General features: G+C 40.4%; 1 protein-coding gene across 6 annotated transcripts in view; it reads left to right on the top strand.

Moving 5' to 3' along the window:
• LOC124410968 (forkhead box protein P1-like) overlaps positions 1-13,616 on the top strand; it is a 213,351-nt gene that overhangs the window by 31,577 nt on the left and 168,158 nt on the right. Inside the window, exon 1 of one of the 6 annotated variants that reach the window (XM_046889733.1) lies at positions 1,444-2,417. The exons of the other annotated variants lie outside the window; for them this stretch is intronic. The gene's annotated coding sequence lies outside the window, so the exon portion shown is untranslated. Of the gene's footprint in view, positions 1-1,443; positions 2,418-13,616 lie in introns of those variants that run through there. 6 annotated transcript variants of the gene reach the window in all.

The following is a 13,616-nucleotide window of genomic DNA, read 5'->3' as shown; positions in this document are numbered from 1 at the left end:
GCGCGACTGCGAAGTTCAGGCATTCCGGCTAGGCGCGAAGAACAACAATCGAATATCGCGTGGCTCACGGTTACGATTACGGCACTGCAGCGGTGTCGCGTGTGCGAGAGAAATAGATAGACAGAGAGGGATATACATATATATGTGTATACATATATATATAAATCGAACGGGTCGCGGGGGCGGGAGGACGTGACGATCCCCCCTCGATATATGTACAACCGAACAACTAGCGTTGCCCGGTGACAAGAAGGGAGTTGAAGAGAGCACGAACTACGGCTGAACGAAAAGAGGAAAACAACCGGGTGACGGTTGGCGAGCGAGAGTGGAACCCGCGATGCGGTTCGCGAGGGGCGAGGGGGGGCGACGGCGGGCGGAGAGGAGGGCAAAATGCGTAAACAGAGAGTCAACATGTAAACAGGCCACTCGCGAGACAAACAACGTGGGGGCCGCGGAGCTCTGCGCCGCACCAGCCAAGCCAAGCCAACAGCCAGGCTAGCGGCTCGGGCTGCCTTACCGAGTGAGTGAGTCTCTCGCGGAAAGCGGCGTATAAACCTAGCCGGCTGGGCTATCCGATGATCGTTACACGCTGTATATAACAACGCGGTTTCCGAACAGCCTTAATAACCGGGATTTTCGTTCACGCGCGATCCGTAACAAACGCGTTATTTATCCCCTCCCGACCCCCCCTCCCCCCCGTCCCCCCTCCTTTTCCGCAACTCACACGCGTCTAATCCGCAGCTTCGTCCAATCCTCAAGCCTTATCACAGACGGACGGATGCTCGACTCTTCCGAAAACCAGATAGCTTCAACTCGCATACCGCTTGAACCGTATTGCTGTTACTACTGGTACTCGCGCTGACGCGGTGATTCCGATATTTGCGCCGCGGATCGCATATCGATCGATAGTGATCGATACTGACGCGGGAATATCGCGCGCAGATCAAGATCGATTGTGGAGGTTTCAGTGTGCATTTGTTCGGGTATTATTAGTGAGAGTAGCGATTATCTTATGCTTTGACATCTGAAGATATTGTGGAGTTAGTGTTGGGTGATTAATTATGTATACGGAGTGGGTTCACATGTGTTGTTGAGTTTTTGTGAAATCGATTATTTTGTTTCGACAAGTTTTGAGAATGCGTTATTGGTACGTGTTACAATTTGAAATTATTACTCGTTGATGTTGTGGTGCAATTTTTTGATCTTCAAACCTGCAAGGTTGTTCATCCGATACTTGGATATTTTGAGGAAATAAAACGTGGTTATAACTGTAAGAAACACGAGATGTTTTTAGGTGTTTTCGTTGGAATACGTAACAGAGTCGAATGAGCGAATGGTACACGAGGTGGAAAGAAGAAACGAAAGAAACGAAGAAACGTTCGTTTATTTGAAAAGAAGTACGGAGTGTCGGGTTGGGGGGCAGCGGAGAAGTAGAGGAGGGTAGGGAAGGAAAAAAAATAATAACAATGATGCGACGCCATAAACAGAATCGAACAAACAACTGATATGCAAATAATGAGTTGTGCATTTAAAGATTGTATTGGAACTCGGTTTGCTGTTAGCTGCCGCCACCACCACGCGGGGTTTTATAATGCGTGGTTATTTAAAAGAAGAAACAGTATACAACCTTAGTTGGGTATTATTAAAAGAAACTATTGTCGACGTCTTATTAACAATGCCTTGTTATTAAACTCCCAGCCAACGCCGACGAATACGACCGAGTTCGAACGGTCCGACCGCACCGCCTGCGCGGATTCTCCTGCACTAGAGAAGCCAGGCTGTACACAACCGTCTCAAACTTCTGTGACTACGCGGCGCGCGCCAGCCCGCGTTTGTGTGTTCCGCCGAATACAAACTTATATTATATAGCCTGCAGTGTGTGCCTGCGTTTGTCCAGCGCCACGGCGCTGATAGCGTTCGTTCGTTTCACTCGATCCGCCGCCGAGTCCCGCAAGTCTACCTTACGCCTCTCCCTTCCTTAAAATGGGCAAAGACGTTGATCCGGGTTCGCCGCCGGTCCGCCACCCCGTCGCGTGTCAATTCAGTAATAATAATTCGTTGATGCTTGCAAACGACGCTGCAAGCGTGTATCGCGTCTCGTACGCAGCACAGTGACCTACACAACCGCGTCGACCGGCGTTTGTCATATGTTTACTCGAAATTGTTATTATTTTCTTCGCTGCACATTCATCACCGTCGCCTGCACGACGCTGCGACGCCACCTCGCTACTTTGACTTCGGATTACAACGTAGTGCTTCGAACAATCCTCGAACACTTGTGCTTCCTGTGATACTCCCATTTGAACTTTTCTTTCGATACACTTGGCCCCCGTCCCACGTGCCCAACTTCAGTATTTGAATCTCCCGCCCTGCTTCTGGACTCTGGCGAGCCCCGCCGTCTGGAGCTGCTGCTATTGGTAAGTCGAAATCAAATAAACTAAATATTCCCAGAATGTGGAAACATTTTTTTGCTCAGAATAGTTCACGAAATTTTGCAATTTATTTCGCTATTTTTGACAGCGGAGTCGAAATATTGTTTGTATATTCGAACCCTCCACGCTCTGTAGTCTAGGATAATATAAATCTCTCTCCTATAAGCGGATGAGGTGTTTAAGTTTGTGACCTTGCACGCTCAACGTTCTAAAAATACCTCCAGCAAATACTTTGATTTAACAATTTCATTTGACGAATCTCTCTTACTGCACTGTGTTTGCCATTTACCTATAACCGTACCGTTCACTGTAATTCATTTCGCGGAATTTGTCTGTCTTGCAAATAACGAGGTCATGCTGTACTACAAATATCTATCAAACTATTTTATTCAACGAAAACTACGATTACAAGTCTTACTTCATTGAATTGTGAGCGGCGCCGTGGGGGGGGGGGGGGGGGGGAGGCTCTGCATATGACGGCATATGTCTCGCCTGGTTCCACACAGTAGCAAACTAACAAATTGCATCAACTATTGCTTACATCACACGCGTAATTACGCATCGAGAATTGTGAATTGTTCTCCAATGTGCACTGCGTGTAGTTACGTTCCGACAAAAGAATCCGTCATTTGCTTTGTTTGCGGAAAGCGATTAGGTGGAGTTTACTTTCGTAATAAGTAACCGTAGCAGCGTCATGTTCGTTATACCGTGCTATACATCGTCGCGAATAAGTGGAATTAGAAGTTGTACTCGTGTTATCGCTGCGTTAATCGTATCCAGTGACTTCACTAAAAAATCAGATATTTTGAAACTGTGCAGTTTGTTGTAACCTAAAAGTGAACGAAAGATGCATTTGAAGTTTCAAATTTCCCGCGCGTGCGATTTACTGTTGTTTTTCGAAAGATTCATTGACCGTAGGACTGAAAATAGAAGAATTAACCTCTTCTAGTGGAATGAAAATACCGTCTAGTTGTTGAGTGCAGATCACTGATGCTCTTCAGTGTGTGAGATATGCAGCTGCAGCATCACAGGCAGGTTCCTAAGCTGTATAGCTGGTCCTGGAACGTCGGGCATATAATGATGTTTGGAAACAATGCCAGAATGCAGTTTAATTCAGTTTTCTTCGTTTTAGAACCGGCTTAACATGTTTACTTCTCTCTGGTTTAAGAGCGTCGTCGTCGTCGTTGTCGTTATAGTCGTCGTCGTACACTCTTTGACAAAAATATTGTACGAAGTGGTCATTCAACGCGAACGCTACTCTCGTTAAAACGGCGCATAATTCTCGTCACCACCACAACGTGTACGTTACACGTTTTTCCTTCCTTCACGGGATTTCTTTCTGTTCATTCTTTTTCCTCTTGCACGGAGAGCTCCGCAAGCGATGTAGGTACCCGCGTAATCAGTCAACAATCTTTTCTTTTCCTGTCTGGCTCAAACTAATCTTGTTTACTCGTATCGTTCGCCTGCCTTCTCATTCGCATATTTCATCTTTATACTCCTGATGCCGATGATTTTCTTCGTCATCAGAATCCCCCTTCATCTACTTTACAATAATCATAATAACACTTCGCTTGAAAGTACTGATTGCAGAAAAAAAAACTTATTGCAACAACAAGTTGCAAGTAATTATGTATATGTACTTGTTACAACTATAGAATGAAAACAGAGAATGCGAGAAGCGGGAGGAGGGATATATAAACAAATAGAACGGCCATTTTGATCGATAGTTAATTTTGTACCTGACGCTACGCTTGCGAATCAAAGTATCTCACTTCACCTATAGAATCGTCACTGGAAAACTTGCTTTGGGTGCTTCACATTGATCAGAGATAAATATCGTAAGCAGCTGCCTTGAATTTTGTACAGTATTTTTGCAGAACACAGGTAATCAAAAACAGACGCCACTGTAGCTTTACAGTGATACAATGAAAACTGTGTTTTTGATCAAGGTAGAAGGTGTTTGTCAGTTACACGTAATGCCGAATGCCTGTATGTCCGTTTGCCGGACAGAACTGTTCTTAAATTAGAGTATATAGTTTATGTATACTTGTACGTACCTATATCGACTAGTGTATAATATATTATACACGTGATGCCAAATTGAACGGTTGATAACGCGCAATTATGTACTCTAAAAACAGCCTGAAATGAGGATTTCCTGTTTAGAAACTATGCCGTAGAATTTGCTCAGGTCACGTCCGACTCAAGACGACCTCCTCAACTTATATCGTATAGTATAATGTATAACTAGCTGTTAGTCGGTGTGCTATATAGTATAATACATGCGCAAGTATCTGTGCAATCCTGCACAAGGATCCGGACAAGCTCTTCACTCATTTCAGTCAATTGAAAAGTCCCTGAACCCACATCGTTTTGCTCGGCAAGACATGAGTTGCAGTCAATTTTCACCCATCAATGAAATCTTTAATCGATTCATCATAAATTGCGAGGAAGGTGATACGCGATCATCTTCGATTTCACTTATTGATGCAATATTCGATCGGTGTAGAAATCCTGGAGCTTCCATTCACAGGTGAATACTCGATAACATATTTCAGCCACTTTTCATCGTCCACATTTATCTGCTGAAGGTGTACCATTTTGCTCGTAAGGAGGTGTAAATCACGGAGTCGAAGGTCCTCCACGTCCCCGATGGAATCCCATATATTATACTCCGATCCTAATATGCGCGAACGTGCGTGTCCCCCTGATGCTTCTGGCTCCTGATGACTCCTCCTTGGGACTACGACATTAGCTCCGCGACTCCAGACCCGCTTATTTCCGCCCTTGTCATTCCGATTACTTCTGCGATCCAGCTCTCGCCTTCGTCCCCCAACCTGCATGATTTTTTCTGCTAATCATATTGTGTCTTTCCATGTAGGTATGCACTTGCATCAACATGGAGTCAACAGACCAATACTTGTTACCATTTCTCTCCTGATCTTCATTTTTCCAAAGAAATTGAACTACGGTTGAACTATCATCATCGAAAATTAGTCGCCGAATTTTTTCCGCCAATTGATTACCCGAAAAAGTCCATCCGATGACTTGTTTTGAACCCGATATAATCCCGGGGTTTGGCCTCTTGAAAAGCACAAGCAGTTGTACCAACCAAACGTATATATACCTAATACTGAATCTTTAGCACGTGTACTTTGGCGAAGGGGTTAAGGGAGGACGTGTAACTCTTCGTTATCTCGGGGAGCCGCGGGTGGCTGGAGACGGAGGTGGAGGAAGAACCTCGAGTCAAAAGAGGTCCGCAAACGTTTTCATGATTTTCCACGGCTAATTGTTATGCACGGTGCGAATCTTCCCCGCCCATTTCCCTCTCTCAAAACCATTTCCACGCTTTAGTTTGGCGTCTCGACCAAGTGAAGGACATTCAAGAGCTCAATGCCAGGACATACTCTCAATGCTTTGAACACTTACATAACGGATCATTCTCATGCTGGGGTTTGGTTTAGGGACCAAAATACTGATTCGGTGGGGATGAAAGGCTTTTTAAAGTCGCTTCATGCATGAAGTAGATAATCAGATAAACTAACAAATCGTTTCGAATTTCGTTAAAGCATGTTGCAACATCCGTATTCAAGGGTATGTCCGTGATTGTACTAATTGATTGGTTGATCCCCGGTAAGAAGATGGTTGGAGAAAAGACACTGTTATGGTAAAAAAGAACGATGACCACCCAGATAAACTGTTGCAGTAGCTTTGATCTCCGAATCAACTTGAACGAATATAAAGCAGGTCATAATGGATATCTCGAGAGACAAATTGGGTTGATTAAATGAGTAAATTTTCTGCTTTTCTTATCGCCGTGAACGGCGTAGGAGAAAGGGGAGGCAGTTGTAAAATGTGTTTAAATTAGGGGCGAAGGCGTCGCGTCGGGGGGTTGAATTTGAATTTGAATTTGAATTTGGATCGGTTAATATGCGAGACACAAACAACGGAATGATGCGGGTTCTGTGGGTCTCGTGCATAGAGCGAAGGTGAAGTGACTGCCAGACGCGTATTTATAACGCCGTCTCGATGAGTTACGAGCCACCCTTCAGGCCTCTGGCAGAAGTAGCAGTAGCGGTAGACAGAAACAGGTAATCTTGAGAAAGGGTTGAGGGTATGTCCGGTTAGGAAATAACTTTCTTACCTACTTATGCCTTCATCTCCTATCCGCCCCGGACCAAGAAGGAGAAAGGAAAGGGATGCCACCCCTTCGCAAATCTCTCGAACCATTAAATATCCAATTATTTCTTGCAACGTCACGCTGCACAAATTTACAGTGATTTTCTTGATTGTTTCTTTTTTTTTTTTTTTATGTTTCTCGACGTTGCATCGGGGTATTTATTTATTGTTCTTTTTTTTTTTTAATTCTCTTTTAGAGTCAAGTAATGCATTTGTTGCGATTTATTAACCTAATTGCGTTATGTTAATAAAAAATTACTACGTCGTTTATTGTTTAGCAAAAAGAATTAAATTTTACGAATAAGTGTAGCTCGGTATGTGGGATATATGATCCTGCTATCCAGTTACTACAAATCAATTGACGCGCCATGCAGGCTACGGTGGTATTGATATCCAATCACAATCGTCGGATCGATCGATGCTTTATTAACGTATGAATTTGTACAGTTGGTCGGTTTGTGAATATGGTTAGAATTATCAACATGTATTATGGATAAATAATGCCTGTGTATAGAATATTTATACAAAATAATACCAATTTTTACTATATGAGAAAGAGTAAGAAAACAGAAGAAGAAAAAGAAGATCTTTTTCAGATGTAAGAAGTCCATGGTAGGAAGATTAAAAAAAAAAAAAATGGTGAAAAAATTAATCGAAGAAACAAAAATGGCTGTACTAATTTTTGAATCGAAAATATTTGTTTTTGGTTCGTGTGTGTATATCGGCTTTGAAACGGGCTTAAGAAGATTATATCGGTGTGCCCATATTCACCCCAATGCCTGATAACTGGGCAGAGTGTTTATACGAAATTTCGTTTCCGCGTCAGTTGGCTGGTTGGTTGGTCTAATCGGTCTGTCGTAACGATAAAGTTATTTAAACTGGACTTAGCAGCTTTTGCACCACCTGGTATGAAACCGAGCTGCAGGCAGACATGCAAACCATGAAAGCCGCTTTATCTGTCCAATGAAGGCAATGAGCCACCACCTTCGAATCTCACTCTCTTTTTGATTAGGTAAATAAATTCTCGGTCAATTAGTGTAACGGAAAAAGACTAGACTATGATTCTACGAATGGAAAAAAATTCAAACGAAGAAGGATCACAAGAAAATTTTATTCGTTGAATCCTGCACGTGACTCTGCAGTCTGATCTCACGTAAATCTCATATACAAAAAACAAAATTCAAGTGTGAAAGCTTCTCAAGAGAAAAATGCATTTTTATCGAGAAAGTATTTGGTCGATTTTTCTTTTCTTTTTTTTACCTGTCCTAAAGTCTGTGCATAAAAATCATTTTCAAGATCTTAACCCTTAGAGGACAGATTTACGCCATTTGGCCTAAGGTCATTGACCTACTAACATTTGACATTAATTTGGTCAAATGTTCTGGACTTTAGATCACTTTTCTATAGAAAGAAGGATTTTTCGAAATTCCTCAGTCTCCGTTCCTCCAAGGGGTTAAGGTGCCCAGAAAAATTGACTGAAAGACATGGTTCGGATAAAATGACGTCGTTGGTACCTACAGGAAAATAGGTGGACTTGAAAATGCGATAAAAATCCCAAAGTAGACTCGTAGTGTGGCTTCACTTGCCGACATTGATCGGTCATCGCGCACTTACGATATGCGAGCATTCATAACGAGGAGAGCAAAGCTGCAAAGGAGAAAGTATATCGACGTTTGAGGCGTGTGCCATCGACCCTTGGACTCGAGTTAGTATCCGTATAGTATCGCCATGCGGAACACCATGTAGTCTGAATAGTCGTAACACGTATATCTACTGTTGATACTACTACTACTCGGTTTATGTAAATTGATGAAAACAAACACAAAGATGCAGTTGGGAATTGGCCTAGGTCAGTTCGTCAACCCAGGAATGACCTTGAAGGTGATGGTGATGGTGATGGTGATGGTGGTGGTGGTACCACTAGCGCAACTTTCGAAACGGTTGTTGTTCGCTCGTGCGATGCGTGAAATTAGTATTCCGCATTCGTGGATTATCGTTTACGTATTTTGTTTACCTCTACGTGATTCTTTACGCCTCATACCTCAGACTATCGCTGGAGTAAGAATTTATTATTTTTGTTTGTTTCTCTCTTTCGGTAAGCCGAAGGTTGAAACAATTAGACCACCGTTAATTAATTTAACCACAATGGCTCTTCAGACGAACGAATTTTACTGCCTGCACATGTCGTTGTTCTTGTTGTTGTTGTTATGATTATCATTATTTAGTCTTAACGGATTAAACTTAGTCGATAAAAAGTGAAGGCTGAAAAAGTACCTACAAGCTACATAACACAAAAGTTCATAAATCTTTGAATATACATACGGAAGTGATGATCGTTCTGACATAATATTTTATACACACACACACACACACACACGCGCGCGCACACACTGTCAAGTATCCTCTGCATAATTATATGACAAAAAAATTTACAAACTCTAACTCGTTTTGCATAAGATTTGTATAATAAATACAGGTAACAAAAAAAAAAAAAAGAAAAAAAACTTGCAGATTATCAATGATTACTACTAATTACGTAAAGTCTTACTTCATTTTGTATACAAACGCATTTGACTGTATTTAAGAAGGAAAGAAAAAAAAAAAAAAGCAGCAACGATAATAATTTCATTCGTTCCACGATTCGTGATGTAAGAATTTTTTTCATCTTTAAATACTCTTATAAGCTTTCTTCATTTTTCTCGCTTTAAGAGTATAATAAAATTATCACCCAAGTTCCTCGATCAGATAAAAAAAAAAACTTCTTCATCGTGAGTTATAAATGATATATAAGTTTCTCCGTCACTGCATGTGTAAGATGTTAAGTTGTATAAATACGTGACGTATAAGCATTTAAATTATGCCCAGCTGACGTTACTCGCTTCCTCCTTACATCGGCATCATCATCGGCCCGAGAGATCAGCTGCTGCTTACCGTTGCTGCTCCTGAATGGCTTGTGATGAAACAATTCTTATTCGAAAACGATCGCAATATTGAACGTTTTGCATCTACACCTGTGTCTTTGTCACGGACGTATATATAATCGATTGTTTACAACAATTACCGTATTGTTCGTTCAGTGCTACAACGAAAAGACCACGTCGTGGCTCAAATGTTTATTCTTTTTTATCACTCCTCAAAAAGACACGGTGAAAGATTTTCTCGAAATAAATAGGATATTAAAAAATTAAGTAACCGCGATTGCATCTTTTTGTTTATATTCTCTTCGTTTCGGATTGAGGAAAAATAAATAAAAAGTAAATAATGAAAAAAACGAAACACTTGTGTCGAACTGTTTTCACAAATTAAATGACACGCTTTGTAGAAACGTTTGTCTTTTTTCGCCTCTTCGTTTCATTTTTTTTTTTTTTTTTTTTTTCCTTCTATCATTAGATTATTGTCCGCGTAATAATTGGCATACATAATAGACTGTATAATATTCACGCCTCAGATTATTGTTCATTAAAATGTTTATCGTGATGTATAATATAAATTTTTTTTAACACTCACGCGGCGAAGTAATTAGTGCAGACCTCGACAGCTGCAGGCAAAGAAAGAGAGAGAGAAAGAGAGAGAGAGTGAGACGGGGGTTGACGGGGGGAGGGGGAGGAATCGCAGACTTGAGAATTAAAGGAATGTTTGTTGCTCATACGAACGAACCAAGGCAGCAATCGCGCCTACCTCCATAGCTGGGGCACTCAAGAACTGGGGTAGGACTGTGGAATTAAAAATAAAAAGGAGTTACAAGGGATGCTTGAGGGTAACAAGTGCAGGGGGTGAGGGAAACGCTAGGGAGAGAGATAGAGAGAGAAGAGTAGTGGAACACTTGTTCAGAAATTATCTCGTCGCTCCGTCGAGACGTTACGGGGATTTAGGGGATCCTAACGCTGATGTAATTCTCCTCCAGGCTCCTGTCGAGGAATTGCGGGAATAAACACTACTTACCTTCCCTTGATCTCTTCACGGTGTCTCATAATAAACTCTGCGCGATGCGAATCTTGACGAATTTATTCAACCAACTTGCAGCGAACGATCTTTACAATTGATAAAATAATCTTCGAACGTTTTCACAGCGTCTCTTTACTTCTTGTGTATATTGTGTATATATTTTTTTTTTTTTTTTTTTTCTTTTATATATACAACGCGAGCATGTCTCTTAGGCGTTTTTTCTCGCGTCTTTTCCGTACACGATATATGACCGTCTCTAAAGCCAATTTTTTTTTACATGTCAATTTTCTTACACAACTCGACGTTGAGTGATTACATTCGTTGGATCTAACGGAAAAGGTCAATTAAATCGCTTGGTTTTTAGTTGTGTTAGAAAATTGACTGTGTAAAAGGAAAGCGGCCAATGACTGTACGAGTGAGTCTGCGCATGCGTCTGCACGCATGCGCTGTCGACAACGATTCTGACATTACGCGATCCTAACCTCAATTTCGTGTTTCGTGAAAAAACGCGTGACTTACTCTCGAGGCAAACTCGGTCTTTTCACCTCGCGTATTTGCAATATTCGTCTTCGGCTCACATACGATTCGTATTGCAAACATACGCTCGGCCATAAAATTTGTAATTTAACTTTTAATTTACCAAATATGCGGGGAGAAATGTTTTTTTTTTTTTTTTTTACTCAAATAAATGCTTAAACGCTTTTTTTTTTTATCGAATCCAACGACATCTATTTCAACAAACAGACGTCGAACATTTTTTTCTGCCGTATATGTGATAAATTTAACTAGTTTTTTTTTTTTTTTTTTTTTCCTGGGGGCGCAAGTGTACTTATTTTTTTTTTACATCTGAATAAATGTGCAAAAAAAAATAAAATTATAATTGACGACGAAATCCAAGCACGGTTCTCGATTTTCCTAATTCTTTCCCTTTTTCTCACGTTCTTGTGAGCAACCATTTTCTTAATTAACGTATTTCCTATTGGCACTTCTCGTTCCCTCTTCCATTCGTCAGTCTCTTCTATTCCAGGGATCAAATCAGTCTAAGCAATTGGCGGCGCACCAACAGCTCGGAAAATCCTAGACATCGCAAGGTTTCTGGCGTGCAATTAAACCCTCGCGGAGGCTGATAGTTTGTCTCGGTTACCGAATTTCCTCGTCTCCGGTTCCCGGCAACTTCCGGTGTCCCAAATTTCACGCCGTAGTCGTCGTTTCTCCTCCCTTTCTTTCCTGCTTCGCATCGCCTCGTCGCTTCTCTTCTCTTCTCTTCTTTGACTTTTCATTTATACCTGCTGCGGATTTACTTGCAGCTCATCCCCTTAGAGGCAAAAATTAGAGAGGAGGGGTAAAAGTTTATGGCGACGACTTACGCGGATTATAAACTACAATTGTTTTCATTAAACACTCCAAATTACCGTCGAGATATACCGACTTCGTCTGTATACATATATAGGTCTTTTTGCTTGTTTCACTTCGAAGGTTGTCTGCGGTCTTCGTTGTTGATTTTTTCTTTTTCTCGTTTTTTTTTTTTTTCACCCAACTTCTTATTCTACCACCATTTACCTACCAAGTTTCGCACAATTATTGTATAGACGTACTATGCAATTGTCTACGTATATCATTCACGTATTTCGTACGTCGCGTTGTATTGTTGTTATAATTTGTATTAAATCATTATTTTTGATACACGCGATCAAGAAAATCTGGAATTTTTCGAAGGTGAAAAGAAAATAAAAAATTATCCGTCCATAATTATGCACCATCGAACTGAATTCCTGTCGCGCACATCACGTTGGTACACACATATATATATATATATATATATATATGTACATGCATTTACCTACTAGTATTTATTTTTCTTTAAATTTTTCTTTTTTTTTTTCTTCTCCTTCACTTTTATTTGATCCTGTATGTACATATTCAATTCGCGTCATGTTCATCATCGGCGAAACATCGTAAACAATGAGTAACGGCATAAAAATATCTTGACAATAACGTTGTTCGTTCGGGTTTCTTCTTTCCCTTCTTTTCTTTGCTTAAATTTTGTTTTCGTCTTCCATATTTATACAAATATTGCGATCTTTCTTTTCTTTTTTTCCTTCGTACTGCTCAAATCTTATTTTCCATTTTTTACCGAGATATTGATTCAGGTGTTTTGACTGCAAAATCAACGATACGGTTAAAAAATTTCAAAAGAGACGTAATTCGAAAAGTTTTGTTTAACGATACTTTGGTAAGAAGTAGAAAAAAAAAAACAAAAAAAAAAAAAATACAGCAGTCAGTATTTCTCGGGCGATTTTCAATCTTTCTACGCGCAGAATATGTAAAAAGAGAAAAAGAGGGAGACAGAGAAAGAGAGAGAGAGAGAGAGGGAGATAGTTCTATTGCCTCGAGATTTTTCATTAGCGCTACGTCGACTCAGCTTTTTTGATAGAAAAGGGTCCGAGATAAGCAGCAGGTTGGGGGTGGTTTCAAAAAAAAAAAGGGGTGAGAAATCGGAACATCACGAGGATTATAACGCGGTGGATTAACGCCCGCCGAATCTGTCACATTCCAAAAGTTATTGGTGACAGTCTCTGCTTGTTTGAACATTGAATTCATCGCGACGACAGTAATTTGACACAAAAATTTAGGCTCGTTTTTTTTTTTTTTTTTTTTTTTGGATCATTGAAAACAATTCTTTTACCTTCTTTATTCTCAATTGATTGGAAAATTTGAGAAGATTAATTGGAAAAATGGGACTTATTGAGAAAAATTGATAAATCCTAAAACAAAGTGAAGAAAGTTTGGGAAAATTGAAAATCGTGGTTTGAGAAGCTGAGATATATCTGAGGGAAAAAAATATTTTCTTAGGTCATTTTTACCAACTAATGTAGTTGAGATGAACGTTTTTCGAAAAACGTGGTTCTATAATGATCTAGTATCTGTTTAACGTTGCAACAGTTATGCAGAAAAAGAGAAAAAAAAAATTGAAAAATGTCGAGTCCTTATAGGCTTCAAATTGAAAACTTTGCAAAATTAAATATCCAACCTATAATAATATTTCTAACCTACAATTCT

This window comes from Diprion similis, chromosome 10 (genome assembly GCF_021155765.1).
Source record: "Diprion similis isolate iyDipSimi1 chromosome 10, iyDipSimi1.1, whole genome shotgun sequence".
Lineage (NCBI taxonomy): Eukaryota > Metazoa > Arthropoda > Insecta > Hymenoptera > Diprionidae > Diprion > Diprion similis.
This window is presented reverse-complemented; position numbering and strand designations above follow the sequence as displayed.